This window comes from Stegodyphus dumicola, chromosome X1, assembly GCF_044657685.1.
Source record: "Stegodyphus dumicola isolate Sdum_Otavi_A_Nest chromosome X1, ASM4465768v1".
Classification (NCBI taxonomy): domain Eukaryota; kingdom Metazoa; phylum Arthropoda; class Arachnida; order Araneae; family Eresidae; genus Stegodyphus; species Stegodyphus dumicola.
This window is the reverse complement of record NC_140780.1, coordinates 167,756,324-167,772,841: the sequence shown is the minus strand read 5'-3', so window position 1 is coordinate 167,772,841 and position 16,518 is coordinate 167,756,324. Positions and strand designations below refer to the sequence as shown.

Sequence of the window (16,518 nt, the reverse complement as noted above, 5' to 3'; positions counted from 1 at the left end):
AAATTTATGATATTAAAACCACTTTGTAAAAGTACCAAAGAAATATTTATGGTATCTAGTTTTGAGTATCTAACTAGTATTCTGGTCAGTAAGAAAGAACGCAGAAAACTGAGAACGAATCAGAATATTAATCCCTACTATAATACTTATTTTTTGATCGCCTCAGCATTTTCACTTTTAAGCGTTGATTTTTTTAGTCACTTAAAAATACTTATTTTTCTATAGTGAGGGCACAATTATGTATGGCAGTTCGCAATAACCTTTGGAATATTATTAAGTGTATTGACTTTTTCTTTAGTTTCCTTACTACTCGTTTCAATGTTCATGCACAGTGGTGCACATTCTAGGAATCCAGTAGATTTACACCAGGCGCTTGGCATTTCGCTGCCTGGTGTAAATCTACTGGATTCCTAGAATCTGCCGCCCAGTAACTTCCTAAATTTTACAAATTTTGCCCCCCTAAATTCTGCCGCCTGTTGCCCTGCTCATGGATTAAAATGAAGCACAAGAACATGTTAAAATAAAATAATAATAATAATTATAAAGCTTACTGCAGTCTTATGATAATTTTTCTCATAGAAAGTATTTGCCATCAACTATTGTTTTAAACATAGGATCTTTCAAGTTCTAATACTGCGTTAAATGCTTTGCATAATTACGTTGCAAAACATACCTGGCAATGTTAAATATTTAACAGTGTTTCAGGTAGTTTTTTTCTTACTTTTACTGATTAAAAAGTCCAATAATTACTTTTATTAATCTAAATTCGCTTAATTTGACCACGAGCTGATTTACATAAAAACCTATTTGCAATTTAATATCAACATCAGTTTTGCACAACATATGACAAAGCCTTTGCTTCGATTTAATAATAATTATTAACTTTTAATATGTTGAATAATATCCCATGTATGTATTAGTTCTTGATTATCCTGCCTAAAATGTTTTTCAATTAGTAAACAGATGTACTTAAATCCAATTAGTAAACAGATGTAATTAAATTTTATTTCTGTTTAGAATTCCTTACATTTCTTTTTCGCGTATATGTTTACGCGGTTTAAATATACAAATATTAAGTATCTATAAACATTAGTCACTTTTATTTTTCAATAGCTCTGCAGCTATTTTTGTGTATATTACAAAGTGATAACCTTAAAATATATTAGCATGGATATCATATGATTTTTTGCTTAGTATTAAGTTTAAACACACCGGTATACCGGTCATACCGGTGTGTGGCCACTGGCTCCTGGCACCGGCTTTTTGGACCCTTACGCACAGACAGCTTATAAAATTTCATTTATAACTGAGAGTTTGATATTTTGCTTAGACAGGCAAAAGATCAAACCATGCCAACTTTGGCATATTAAACTATACGTAAGATTAATATGCCAACTTTGAAGTAATCTGTGTAATGGTGAAATTTTCAGAATATTTCGGCAGACACATATCAGACCAAATTAGAACATTTATATAGCTTCATAAGCTTATAAAGCTTCTTTTAAAATTAAAATGTTCGATATTTTGAGTGGAAGAGATGTAGAATATCAATATGCAAGTGTCGAAATAATCGATGTAGTTGGGAAAATTTTAGAAAGATACGGGCAACCAAATATCAAATCAAATTTGGAGAAATAGTGCACACTACATAAGACAAAAGCCGTAAGGGATTGGTTAGTTAATTAACTATGGTAAAACAATCGAAGGTTATGTGCCTTATGAGGAAGAATGTTTTAGTGTAGGACTTCCTTAAGAAAACTAGCTTGTACTTCTGTTACACACGGGGAAATGCATGATAACCTCTCATAACTAGTGCCTTGAATAATGAATGTTGCAGCGTTAGACGCTCGGCCATTGGGCAACGCGAACCTCAGGAGAAATATTTTGTAAAGTATATTAAACATAAAAGCAAGAAGATTTTTTTTCAATAACTGTAAATGCAGTTGTTTGAATTGTCGAGACGAAAATGCGTCAGCATTTGAGGCTATTAAAATTTTCGAGCCAAAATATATCGCTAAACTCTCATGTATCTTTAACATTCTTCAAGGTAAATATAAAAGCAGCGACAATATATTCTGTTTATTTCATATGAGCAAAATTTGAAAAGAGAAAGCATAAATATTCAAATTTTTACTTTTAATATTTGTGAAAACAGAATCGTAAGTGATTCGGCTAATAGAAGAGTGCTCTCTTTCTTCTAAATCCTCTTCGTGGTATTTTCGCGTGAATCATAGCTGAAGAATTGTTTTCTGAAACAAAATTAGATATTTAACATCCGAAAGGTAAGAAAATTCTATATAATTTCCCTTGGGCGGGGGGAAAACGGAGAATGCGGATAGTTTATTCTCTGGTACATACTGCTTCTTAGAAACGCTCATCAATTGATTGTCTTGCGGTTTTTCATGTGAAAGAGCAGCATTTACTACTTCCGGTATCAAGTGTTACGCAAGCAGCTTAGAGTGAGAGCAACAGTCCAATATATCTCTCTTCAGACCCACAGAAGTGATGCATAGTTTAAATTTACGCTTTACATACATCTGGGTAATAGGATTACTAAGTGCTCTATTCCCCGTGTTTAGGAAAACAAAATCTTTTAATGAAGTGTGCTACCGACCTTTGTGGATATAGTAAGTTGTTATTTAAAATAATATTTTAATAAAATAACTGTTTAAAATAACTCTTTATGTAATATTTTTGACCTGAAGCAACAGGAATAGAACTCTTTTCCTATTAAGTTTGAGGTTTTCATATTAAGGTAAGAATAATGAATGAATGCTGGATGATTGCTTTTCCTCAATATGAAATTTTATATGCGAAATCAATATTACATAAGTGAATGATAATCTTAATGTTTCTGACATCTGAATCTATTATATAAAACTTATTTACTGAGTATTAAACAAACTCCTGTATTAATAGGGTGCATTTTTACATTGGTTAAATTTATAATAATTGTATTTAACGCAAATTTTTGATATTATGCTTAAGCTCATTATGAAAGTGTTTAATCATATTATGTTATCAGAACATAGTTTATTACAGCTAATATTAATAATTTTTTGCGGAATTCTGTCAGACCGCTAGATAATTTCGATTTCTTCTTCTTGTCGCTTCACTTTAAAAATTATATCTACACTTTTGGCAATCTTCAAATTTTTAATCAATGTTAAGCATTTATTTAATATAGTACCATTACACAATGATCGCCTTTAAGAATGGAGAAAATATATTCTGATTTTGGTAGGATAAAAAGAACCCCAAACAGCTTTTCGCAAACTCAGAAGGTATATGCGGAGAATTTGAATTATTTCTCAATAAGTAATCACAATAAATAAAATTCTTCGTCTAATTCTTGTGAATTAATCTATGAAAACTATCATTTACATCTAGAAGCATAGGAGTCATTGAAGAAAGGAATTGCGAATAATATTGTAATACATATCAGCACTATTAATGTTTTTCATGTCGCGTAACTGAAAGTTCTTAAAAATTTATTTTGCGTATATTTTGCAAACAAATGCATTTTAAGGTCTTAATGATGAAAATTTCGTAATTTTTCTTCTCATGACACCTTGTCATTACTCTTTGTACGGTATACTATGAAGTCAAAGAATATGAATTTATTCCAAAGCTAAAGATTTAGGCTTCTAACAATATTATCAGTTGCTAGTTCCTTATCCTCCTATACTTATCAAAATAACATATATTCAGTTCTTAGATGATATGGGTTTGTATCCAGCTTTTAAATTACTGAATCCTAGACTTACGCATTTATTTGTTTATTCACATAGGTGAGAGTATTTATTAGAACCTTACATTATTAGAACCTTACATTGAAAATCATTTGTTTTAAACCGCATTTTGAATATTTATTTTTTCTATGAGAACCTGGGTACAGCAACGATAGTCAAAACATATAAGTAATAGAAAACGGACAGTTCAGCAACAGGAGGAGGAGCGCGGAGCAAGCCCTCAGACGGAGGCGTGGTGCAACATGGATTCAATTAACAGATAAGGACAGGGTGACCGAGGTAAGAGAGACTTTTTGGTGACAGATTTATTTTTTTATTTATTTTTCGGTGATAATTTTCTTTGTTATTTTTAATTAAAATTTTTACCGATTGACTTGACTTTTTCTTTACATCCCGAATACAATATTAAATAAGCCATACGTACCCTTAACAATTTATGCTCTTATTTTCGAATTATTTTCGTATATTTTAACCAACATACTCTCAATATGAAATCTGAATACCCTGAATTTAACTTATTTTTTAGATCTTCTGTTCATCATGGCATTTATTTTCCAGAATATTTATTTAATGTTACTAATTTATTAATGTTCTATTGCTTTATTTCATTTTAGACGGACTTTTTTCCCACAACTTTTAACCAACATGCTCTTCATTTTAACTTATTTATTATATTTTACGAACACAATTATTCAAATACGCTTTTTTATTTATTATATTATTTAATTTTAGCTGTAACTTTTAAATTTTTCCTACTTATAAGTCAAAATTCTGAATATGTGATCTTCACCATATTCGGAATTTTGACTTATTTTTTTATATTTTACAAGCGGAATTATTCAGATATGCGTTTTAATTTATTACATTATTTAATTTTAGACGTAGTTTTAATTTGTTTGTACATTTTACCCTTCGCAATTTTTAGCGTATACTAAGTTTTAAGCTATTTATTATTTTTTTCGAACATACACATTATCTTTATTTAATTTCAGATGTAATTTTTTTTACTGTTCTGACATATTTTCTTTTATAGTTTTCTGCGTACCCTTAATTTTACATATTTTCTGTTGATAATACCCCATTTCTTTTTTCATAATTTTAATAATTAATGTTAATTTTACTGTTTCACTTTATTTTACATGATTTTTTTACATGTTAAACTTTTTTAAATATACCGAAATTTTTAAATTAAGTATTTAACTTAACGGCCGTTAATTTTTATTCAGAGAATAGTCCTTATTTACTCTATAGTTTTATTTCAATTTACATTTTATACAATTTTTCTTCTGTAGTAGTCTTACCATCAGTAAATTTAATATTTTATATAATTTTAGAAACAATTATTAATTTCACCCATATTTTCAACGTCTTTTCTCCTTTATTTTAACGATGTAGTTTTATTTCATTTATATTAGAATGCAGGTCTTTAAGATCTTCGATGTTACCAATGTTTAGTTTAAAATACCTTACATAATGAAATTGATATATTCAGAATGTTTGGGTATTAAAATGAAATCACAGCTTTTTCCTGTAATTTCAGACCCATATTTACTGTTTCTTGCAATCATAAAGTTTTTTTCTTACTACTTCTGACATTCAATGTAGTATTCTTTGTTAATTTTCATCACACATGCAGTTATTTTTATAATTTAGGCCAACTGACTATGTTAACTTCTCCATATTACGTTTTTCCTTCTTAAATAATTTCAACTATATTTGACTTTATTAAAAAATTTTGAGAAAAAAAGCATTCATTTATAATACATATATAACGAAATAACTAAATACTAATGCTTTTAGAATTATCCTTTTTGTTACGGAAAATCTGCTAGATACTGTTTAGTTCGTAAGTATATCAAAGGAAATAAAAATTTTATGAATAACATTTTCAGTAATGTTTGGAACTTCATAAAAGTCAGCATTCACTATGATAATATATCACACATGCAGTTATTTTTATAATTTAGGCCAACTGACTATGCTTCAATTATTTACATTAATCAATGTAATAGCGTCATTCAATATATGCATACATTGTATTTTACATTTAAAATTTTTTATTAATTTAAATTTTAATTTTTTATGTAATTATTTTTAAATTTATCTATTTTTTATTTATATTTTTATTTAAATATCTTTAAATTTTTAAAATTTATTTACTTATTTTTTTAAGTTGATATTCTTACTTTTAGTATGCCTAAATAATTAACTTTTGTGAGAAAGGTCTCCAGGTCTGAAAATATTTAGTTCACATTTAATAATTTTGCTCAGAACCCACTTTGAGCCATGTTCAGTAAACTCGTCATAGCTCTTCTTTATTTTTTCTAAAGCTCCATTAATTTCTCTTTCTATAGCATGTCCTATAATTGCAAACGGTTACTACGAAAGTGTGAGTAAGTGTATTCAGTTTCTGCATTTTCACACTCACGACTCATTTTAACGGCAACAGCAGCATACCATTTCAAACACCGGTATGTAGAAATATTATCATTCAGTCCTTCTACAGGATGTGATTTTATGTATTCAAACAACATATCTAAGTCCTTGATCATTTTCTGTATCATTAGAGAAAATGGACTCAGAACATGTCTTTGAGACTTGTGATTTTAACAGGCGTATATGCACTGACTGGGTTAGCATTTCTTTATTTTTCCAAAGTTCCTGTCATGCCATGCTGCAGTCGAATATGATGTAAAAGAACACTTTTTTTAAACAAATTTATTCTACACTATGAACGAATTGCTCTAATATCATAAACAATAAATATGGTAAAGTTATATTTCATAAAATAAAGCAAACCTACCTCTTTAGGTACAAATGCATCACCAGCAGTATCACCGGAGACTGAAGTTGTAAGGATTTATTTATTTTATCTAACAAATAATTTTATCTCCTTTCCATTTTCCTGCCCGAATGCAAATTTTAGTTCGCGCGTATTCAAATGAGGTAGAAAGAGATAGTATTTAAAGGAAGGTTTTAGACTGTTTCATCAGAGGGTATTCCATCTGTTGAAGTCCACGTTACTAGTGGAATCTCTTTGATAGCTTTCTATCTGCTGCGTTGCGTTATTCTTGCCATTAAGGCTTGTCACGCCAAATTAGGTTTTGAGCCAACTTTAGCGTTTTTCATTCTATGTGGCCTTTGGTTAATTTACAATTTAGTTTAGTTTAAACTGAAATCATTGTTTTTGAGTTACGCCATAAATGCTGACTAATTTTGTAAGCACAAGAAGTGCCTTCTGTTCAATTACTGAGCTTTAATAAAAGGATCTTTTACACCCTTCTTACTTCTCTATCTCTTTACTGGACCTAGCGATAAGACGTTTGGTTCAGCTTGAGTCTCGTTTTAGTTTGTGCTTCCAAAGATGATGAGACTCTACAAAGTGTTATCTATTTTGAATATAAAAACGGCAGCAAACCAACAATACACAGTCATCAAGCCAGCTTTCAAGGCAATGTAATAATGATATAGGAGGATATGAATTTTTATATGATATAATTCAGACCAAGAAATCTCTCAAATCATCAATCAGGTAATATATTTATTGATTCGTAGGGAACATTTTTAAACATTTATTATCATCTGATGGTTTCATCCTTTAGTAATTAATCCCTTTATGAATTCTATTTGGAGAACATCTCGTTTATCTTAATAACATCAGTCTGACCTCTCATCCTATCAGAATTAGTTAATGTTAAACTGACAGAACACTTACTAAGATAATAAACTAGATTACGTGAAGGAATGGTCCATCTTTCGTAACCAATTATTCACTTATTATGATTGTTATCATTCACTAATATTGAATTCCGTAGAAAATTTAATGCGTTTTATAACTTTAGACATTATTTTCAAATAGATAAATACGCAGATGTTACCCAAAACCATATCATCCCATACATTTTTAAAAAGTTAGCCCAATATTCGTTAATTGGGTTATAAGTAGAATTAATAAACTCTAATGTGAATATACACTCTTAGACAAATAAATAAATAAATAAACGACGCACCAAGAAGGCTTTTTGAAATTGAGAAAAATTAGATGATTTATTGAAGTGATAGAGCTTCACAAAGTGAAAAAGTCAGTAACGCGATTGTCCACCTCTGGCTCTTATGCAAGCAGTTATTCGGCTTGGCATCGATTGATAGAGGTTGCGGATGTTCTTCTGAGGGATATCGTGCCAAATTCTGTCCAACTGGTGCGTTAGATCGTCTACATCCCGAGCTGGTTGGAGGGCCCTGCCCATAATGCTCCAAACGTGCTCAATAGGAGAGAGATCCGGCGACCTTGCTGGCCAAGGTAATGTTCGGCAAGCACTAAGGCAAGCAGTAGAAACATGTGCAGTGTGGGAGCGGACATTATCTTGCTGAAATGTAAGCCCAGGATGGAGTGACATGATGGGCAACACAACGGCCCTTAGAACTTCGTCGACGTATGGCTGTGCTGTAAGTTTGCGACGGATGGCAACGTAAGGGGTCCTACCATGAAATGAAATGGCACCCCAGACTATCACTCCTGGTTGTCAGCCTGTCTGCGGGAAGACAGTCAGGTTGGTATCACACCACTGTCCGGGGCGTCTCCAGACTCGCCTTCGCTGGTCATCGGGGCTCAAAGCGGGTCTCATCACTGAAGAATATTCTACTCCAGTCAGTGACATTCCAGTGAGAATGAGCCAGACACCACTGCAAACGGGCTTGACGTTGTACAGAGGTCGATGGTTGTCGGCGCAAGGGGCACCGTGACCTCAGCCCCCTTTCTGTTAGCCGTCTATGAATGGTCCTTGCAGTCACTGAAGCACTAGTTGCACGTACAATCGATGATAATGATGCATCTGGGGCTGTGAGTGTCGCTCTTACGATTGCTCGGTCTTCACTTTCTAACGTTTCTCTAGGCCTACCGCTTCCTTCTTGACGAAGTGTGAGGCCATGGTTCACCCATTCCTGCCAACATCGTCTAATAGTGACATCGCTCCTGCGCAAATGTCGAGCTATTCGCCGATAAGACCAACCGGCTTCTTTGAGCCCACTATACGTCCTCTCTTAAATTCTGACATCTGCGCATATCGTTCGCGCACCTGTATGCGAGGCATAATTACTGTCTACCAGAGTACACGGAATGAAATTCGTGAAGAATTTATGACCTGGAATCGTAATTTCTCCTCTTAATCTCCTCTAATTCTGCCAGTTGCGCAGATCAGATGCGCTGTAGCGACAACCGTTCATTCATTGGCAGCCAAAATGTAAAATTTTGCATTTTGCGTCGAAACTTGTATGCATATCAATTTGTGTTCAATTTTCTTTATATCGTCGTGTTGCGTCGTTTTTTTTTTTTTTTTTTTTTTTGTCTAAGAGTGTATTTCTGACGGAAAAAGTCAGATGTTTTCTTCTTTTGCTTCATAAATCATTTAAGTTGTAGGGTTTCGCTCGGTTCAATTAACTAGTTATTCAAATTTTTGTTATCTTTTCTGAATGCCTCAACTTTCCTCGCATTTTCTTGCCAGGACGCAAATTTAAAGTTAAGTGAAGTGAGTATTTAAACAGGTGAATCTTAAAGTTTATTCAGAGTGTGTTTTCATTAGCCAGCGCAAGTTACGAGTCTGTCCTTGCTGTTACGAGGAGTAGCTGATACGTCTTTTTGCCCATTTAAAAAATAATTATAACGCCGGGTACGTTGTCTAGTCAATCTAGTAGTTAGCCTTAACTTAAAGTCCAGCACTACAGTTTAGCTTCGAATTTAATTGTCTAACGATTCTTAAGTTCCACCGTAAGTTGTCGGTACGGGCCTTTCCTGTCCAGAGTTTGGATAATAATAAAGGGTTATTTTTACCCTTCTTCTGTGCTGGTTTTCTTTACACCTGTGCTAGAATTCGCCAGGTTCCTTAGTAGGATCTAGTAGAATTTATGCGGCCAAGGAGAACATGATCCTACAAACTGACTTCAGATTTCTCTAACCGACGAGGTAAATATTTGAAAATTTTCTAAAGTTCAACATATTTATTCAATTGTTTAATTAATAAAATAATAAATTTTGAAAATAGTAAGAGAAAAATAACACTATTTCAGAACACTGAAAGAGATTTTCACTAATGAGAGAGAAAATATGCTGGAATTCATGCATGATTTTAATCGTTCACGCCAAACATTTTAATATCTTGTGAAACATTAGAACATATCCCATTCTTTTTTAAAGAATCTCTATAAATTATCATTATTTAAAAAGTACCATGTGAGCTTTATTGCAGATGTTTACTAAAGGATACTAAAGCTCGCTAAATGAAATCAAATACGCTAAATGACTTTCGTCATTCATGAAAATTTATGAATAATTTCGATATGCCGTAAACATTTGAAGACTTCATGTAACGTTAAACAGCTACAAAAACATAAATATTTTCAAAATGTCAGTTCTGATAGAAAATTTTAGATATTTTCGTTTAACTTCCGAAATTCAATGGAAATCGAAGGCATGTTAACCAACCAGATTTATTACATGATTGGGTACATTTCTTGCATTTTCCCCCAGAAGTTTACATTATGCATATGCGAGCAATTACAGTGAGTGAATTAAATATTTTACTCATATTTATTCATCAGTTCAACTTGAACTAGAGGAAAAGCTGAATAACCTATGCCATATGCAGAGCATAGACCAGAATTTCAAAAGTTACTTAAAAATACATTCAGTTATTGAAAAAAGTAACCATATTCATATAAACATAAGGCACATTTGACATATTCAACACACCTACTGCGCAATATCCTATCCCAGAGCCGTGCCTACAAATTTTTTCATTTGAGGCAAAGCGGTAAATGAGCGCCGCTGTATACAATGCAATATTATTTATTTACCTATTTGTGTGTGTGGGGGGGGGGAAGAATAAATACATAATACTAAATGATGTTTTAAAACATAACATTATACAAACACGCGCATAAAAATACATATATGCATTATTGCATATATATACATATAATCATACATATAGAAGAAATCAACTATATTTATATATTTTATGCTCATTAAAAGTAACTACTTAAAGTGAAAATACAATAACTCTTACAGTAACATTCAATTATAACTTTGCATATTTCACAAAGTGAAACATATATAATGATTAACAATTTTGAAATGGAAAAGTAAAAGTTAAGTATGTAATGTTGCGCGCTTCCAACCTGCACGCAACAATAGTGGTGACTGCTGAGAACTGGAAAGTAGACAAAGTTTTGAGAAGGGCTTAAATCCCTTTTTATTCAACTTTAGAAATTACAAATGCGTGCTCTTAACGCTCACAAACTACGCCGACCCGGCGGTAAAATAAAAGTAAGAAACTAAAAAGAGAATAATAACAAGTGACTAACTACCAGGCTCTCTAAACGCAACTAACCTAACCGCGTTCTAAGATACCGCTAACAATTCAGCAAACTTCTGAATATTACGTTGAAAGATTTAACAATCTGCCGAGGCAAGCACACAGGTCGAAACGCGCGGTTCTTGAATTTCTAACTAGCCACCTCCACGCTCGTGAAGCAAGAAAGCACACTTTCGAACTCGTTTCCCTTCTATTTAACTCAGATTACTTCCGCTGACAATTTGAATCCTTGCGCGTTCTACTAAAATTTACATACTCTGGCACTGGCAATTCCAGGGGAAAGTAAGGCTTGACAGGAAAGATAGTTTAAACTTAAAATAAATGTTAGTTAAAATAAATATAAACCCTACAAGTAGTATAAGTAAAACATCTGCTCAAAAACTTATGACATAAACTTTTCAAGCATATTTATAATTTAATTTTTTTTGCTTTTAAAGAAGCAAAGTCATCAATAATTTTTTCAAAATCTATTTGATTACTTAATTCATGTTCTGTAGAGAGAATGGCCCTGTTTGAAAGTTTTTCTTGGCCTAGTGAAGATATCATACAGTTCTTTATTATTTAAGTTTGCTAAAATTTCTTTCACAATTAGCTGCAGTAACTGGCAATGTTAAAATAATTCCTAGCGCTGCTTCCAAATTCGGATAGGACTGAACTAAATTATAATCGTGAATTATTTTTAAAAGTTTTAAGCATGTAGCTGCTTTTGTGTCCGGAATTATTGAAATAGCAAGGTTTTTAAAACTAAATATTTCTGAATAAATTCCTTCAGCGTTCATAGCATTCGGATATTTAAGTGCTAAGTTATAAGCTGCTGCCTTATATTACTTAAATCTAATGACATTAAATTTTCACCAGTTAGAAACGGAAAATCGGAAGAGATTTCATTTAACTTTTCGCATCGTCATTTGGAGTGTGAAATTAAAACGTCGAAGACTTCTTTAATTTCTACAAAAATATATTTTTCTGAAAAAATACAATTTATATCAATTGATTTTTTACAATTTGAGTTATTAACTTTTCGTTTCTCTTCAAATTCTGATGATATTTCATCTCTAAAGCTGAATTTTTACATTTTTCAGAAATGCATTAGTTGCATTAGTTTTTCGTTTGTTTTTTTAGCTGGATTGTTTATAACACAAAATTCTTTTGATATTCACTGATGTATTCCGAAATTAAAAGTTAAAATTTATACGTTTTAAAAATAAATTTCTAAATTTTTGATCAAATAGCTAATTTGGCACCCCTTTTATTTGTTCACCTGAGGCAAGTGCTTCACCCTCGTCCCGACCCTGTCCTATCCAAACTAGTGTTCCTTGAAAGCTAGAATACTGAAGACCTACGTAGCGAGTATTCGCTAAGTTCTTTAAGGGTAAATAACGCCGGAGGAGGGTTAAATTCACCTTTATTTCAACTCAAGTTAACAGATGGTCTCTCGGACAATAAGCCTCCTATTGGACTTAAACTAAAAAATAGAAAGTACAAAACTGAATTACTACCAAATAAATTTAATCAGCCGAAGCTGCACAGAATCAGCTCGCGGAGTAGGCCCTTATTTAAAGGTCGCGGCTAATATTAGCAGGAAGGTATTAGATACGGCCTTAGAATAGCAAACTTAGACTAATATTAGTCATATGGCCGAAAGGCAGAACACGTTTTCCTACTGAAGTTAGGTCTTAGGTCATATTCATATCAATGGTGTACGACTCTTTACCACTCTATTTTTTTACTCAAGTAATCCAGACTTCAGCTTAAATACTAGTTTTTACCTCATTTCCATAAATCCTAACCCTGAAAACTTATTCTGGTAGGGAAACGTAGGTGAGAAATTAGAATTTATAGGAAAAGCTTGTTTCAAAATAAAAATAACTGCTAGAAAAATAAAGTAAAACCCTACAAATGAAAACATATTTTCATTTAATTTAAATCTTTTTTAAGGAAAAGTAATAAAACACAAATAACATTCAAATTTTCTGTAATACTATACTTCTAATCTGATAATTATTTTACCAAAAGGGATAATATTCATTTCAAGTTCATTTAAATCCTAATTTTATTAAGAAACGAGTATTTTCCATGTTTCTCAGAGTATTCGAATTTCTTAAAGCGCTTTGATTATTTACATGCCAGAAATTCTTTTCATTTCCTCGTTCACATCTCAACATTTTCTTCACGTTCAACGAGGATTTTTTATTCAGATTTTCTGCACTTTCTTTACCATCGTAACGATATGCGTACAAATTAGAAGTGTTCCACTGGCTTTATTACAATATTTTAAAAGCAGTGTAAAAATTATTGCTAAAATTTATTTTATTAAATTTTTAAAGACTTTAAGTTTATGTGACGAACTTGTTTTCTTATTCAGTTTCTTCAAAAATATGTTTTAGCTTTTTAAAAATAGCATTGTGTGTAGTATTTTACGGATTGGATAATTTTGCTATTTATCCATCATCGCTTAGAACGTTTAAAAACAACATTAGAATCTTTCATTAAAATATCTAACCTATAGGAAGAAATTGTAATAGTCTGTAAATTTCTGTAAATATTCTAGGCTTCAAAATAATTTTCTAATTGGAATTTTCAGTTTTTCTTAAAAAAAAAACCTGAAATTAAAAAAGAATTTTTTTTTTTAAATGTGAAAAATCATCCAAAAAAACCTCTGCAATATAAAACATAAATAATAAAAAAATAGCAATGTTATAAATCCTTTTATTGAGCAAACAAAAGAAACACATGGGCTATTTGTTGCCTTCGATGCAGAATTGCTATGTGTACAGGCTATGACATTACAGGAAGCTGTAATGCTGATAAGAAAACCTTTTGCGCTGATAGTGACATTGGCATATGTTTTGTTTTGTGGTAAAAGTATCTTCGAGTAACCGGTTCAATATGTTAACTATCGCACCAGAAGACTGCATAGAAAAATGTCTTGTTTCCTTAAAATCAGTATAAACATCCTTCAGCAAGAGCTGTCTTCTTCTGCTGATAACAAAAGATTAAACAGCATTGTATTCGACGCTACCAATGACCCATTTCAACATACCTAGCAGTCTCCATTTAAAGGAAAAAATACCTCTGCCCTGAATTTTATCCCACTCACTTTACTTTACGTTGCTTAGAAAGTCTCCGTCATGTTATAGTGTTCACTAAAAGTTTAATCATAGACTTACACATAGCCGGTGGACCATTGTGTCGCATTGAGGCAGATACGTTTAAACTGATGTGACATCTGTGAATCGATTTCAGAGGAAATGATTAGAAAGAAGCAGCAGATGTAAATAAATCATTACAGTGGATAGGACTGCACCCCCAAATCCAATATCACAACTCATTATCGAAGCTCTCGGGTGATATAGATATAGCTCCACAATAAATAGTCGGCTGCATCTTATGTGTGGAAGTCATACAGACACAGAAAATATGTCTTTGACTAGGTGAGGAAAGTATTATGTAGTCAAGCCGTTCGTCTCGAAATCTCAATCTATCATCGAAATACTATCGTGAATGTTTGCAGTGCTATATAGCAGCAAATTTATCTGAGATAACGAATGATATAGTGTTATCTTAATTCTGTCACAGCAGCGATGACCAACGAGGTAGAACATGAAAGCAACGAGCCATTCGATTTGATCTACTTGCCACTACTAAGTGTCATATAGCTCGCCAAAATGGAATCGTAAATATTTCTATCACTCCTCGGACGAGTGTAAACTCGCTCCGAAATGTGCCAAGTATGCACTGCCTCGCAAAACTGTCGATTCTGAGCAAAATGAATATGTAAGAAGTGATGGCATGCCATCATCAATCAAATTTAGAAAGGCACTGCGAACTCTAAAAAAAATTCTTGGACCAAAATGTGCTGATCAAAAACCTGTCATAAGTTTTACGGAATTAAGATACAATTGAAAAACTGTTGATAAACAATATGAAGCGAAACATATAGAAAAGTTATTCGTGAAAGATAGAATTTCATCACGAACGTTGCGTCAGGAACCTTTTATCTAACAGCTAAATGTGTGGGAACCTCGTGAACAGTTAAATGAATAGTCGCTTTAGTTCCAGGAACAGAGACGTAAACTCAAGAAGTGTCAATTATCCTTTATTATTCAAAATAAGAGTTTAACAGTTGGCTCCTTCCTCAGAGCATACAGCAAAGCCTCCACTTGGCTTTGAACTCAAAGTAATCAGAAATAAAACTTAACTAATGCTTAGCTAAAAAGATATAGCCAAAGCTCTCAAATTTCTAAGTAGTTGGTCCCTAAATATCTAATAAGCTAGCGAAGCTCTCAAGGGCCTGAAATACGGCCGAGCGTAGTAAGAGCTTAGAGACAGACGTAGCTGAAAAGCGAGCGCGCGCTAGTCAGAAACTCGGAGGTTTTCTCTCGAAGTCAGTGGAAATTCGACTTAAATACCACTAACGTATTTGCATTAACCGCGATTCTGAAAACACATTCTGGTAGGAAATTGTAAGCTGAAATTATGAAGGACAGGAAAGTAGTTTTAACTAAAGATAACTGTTAAAAACTTAGGATAAACTTTACAACGTTAATTATAAAAGTTTTTCACAAAAATATTTTTAAATGAATTTCAAAATTGCATAGTTTGACTTTTAGTATTGGTTTTTAGTCATTATTTTAGGATTGATCGATGAATTAGTTGTTAGTTATTATTTTACTTGAAAACATTAAACCTGATATCACGGTTTACAACAGATAAATCGTGGTCTGTTAAACTTAGCCTCTTAACAATCTCAAATACTTTTGGAATGGAAGTCATTTTAATAAGCGGTGGGTATTGTATAAGCCAAATTTTAAATTACCCTATAAATAGAGCTATTTATTTATACTAATTCATTTATATACCCATCAGATGAATTAAAGGTGACCAAGTCTTTATTCTTTTACAAAATAAATGAGAAATGACCATCCAATAGTTAAAAAAACTATTGCATAAGTAATTCTATAAATATAAATGAAGATGACATTTCTACAAAGTGGTTGACACCGATGCTAACACTTGTTTTCAGCAAAGAGGGTGTTCCAAGAATTGCTAAAAAGTCTCGAATCGGATATTGATACTTAGAGTTTTGATTAAAATATATTAGATTTGAATAAAACAAAAACAAATAAATAAAATAAAATAAAAACAAATAAAACTGTTTTCAAACACTAATATTTTTTTATTACTCGTTTTTGGAATTGAATTAATGTTAATCAGCTTGAATGCATATATAAGTCGCCCCCAAATTTCAGTAATAAAAAATTTGCTAAAATTTCTCTACTTATACATGGAAATATATAAAATGACTTTTTGTATAGATAAACCAAGCGCTAACTACAGTATAAAAAAATGTCCTAAAAATTCTTGGTTTACACCTGGAAACATGTAAACTGATT

General features: G+C 32.0%; 1 protein-coding gene across 1 annotated transcript in view; it reads left to right on the top strand.

The window, feature by feature from the left end:
• The first annotated feature begins 3,885 nt into the window (after window positions 1-3,885).
• Window positions 3,886-16,518, top strand: part of LOC118198566 (bestrophin-2a-like) — a 52,430-nt gene continuing 39,797 nt past the window's right edge. Inside the window, exon 1 of the mRNA XM_035370265.2 lies at window positions 3,886-4,031. The gene's annotated coding sequence lies outside the window, so the exon portion shown is untranslated. The remainder of the gene's footprint in view (window positions 4,032-16,518) is intronic.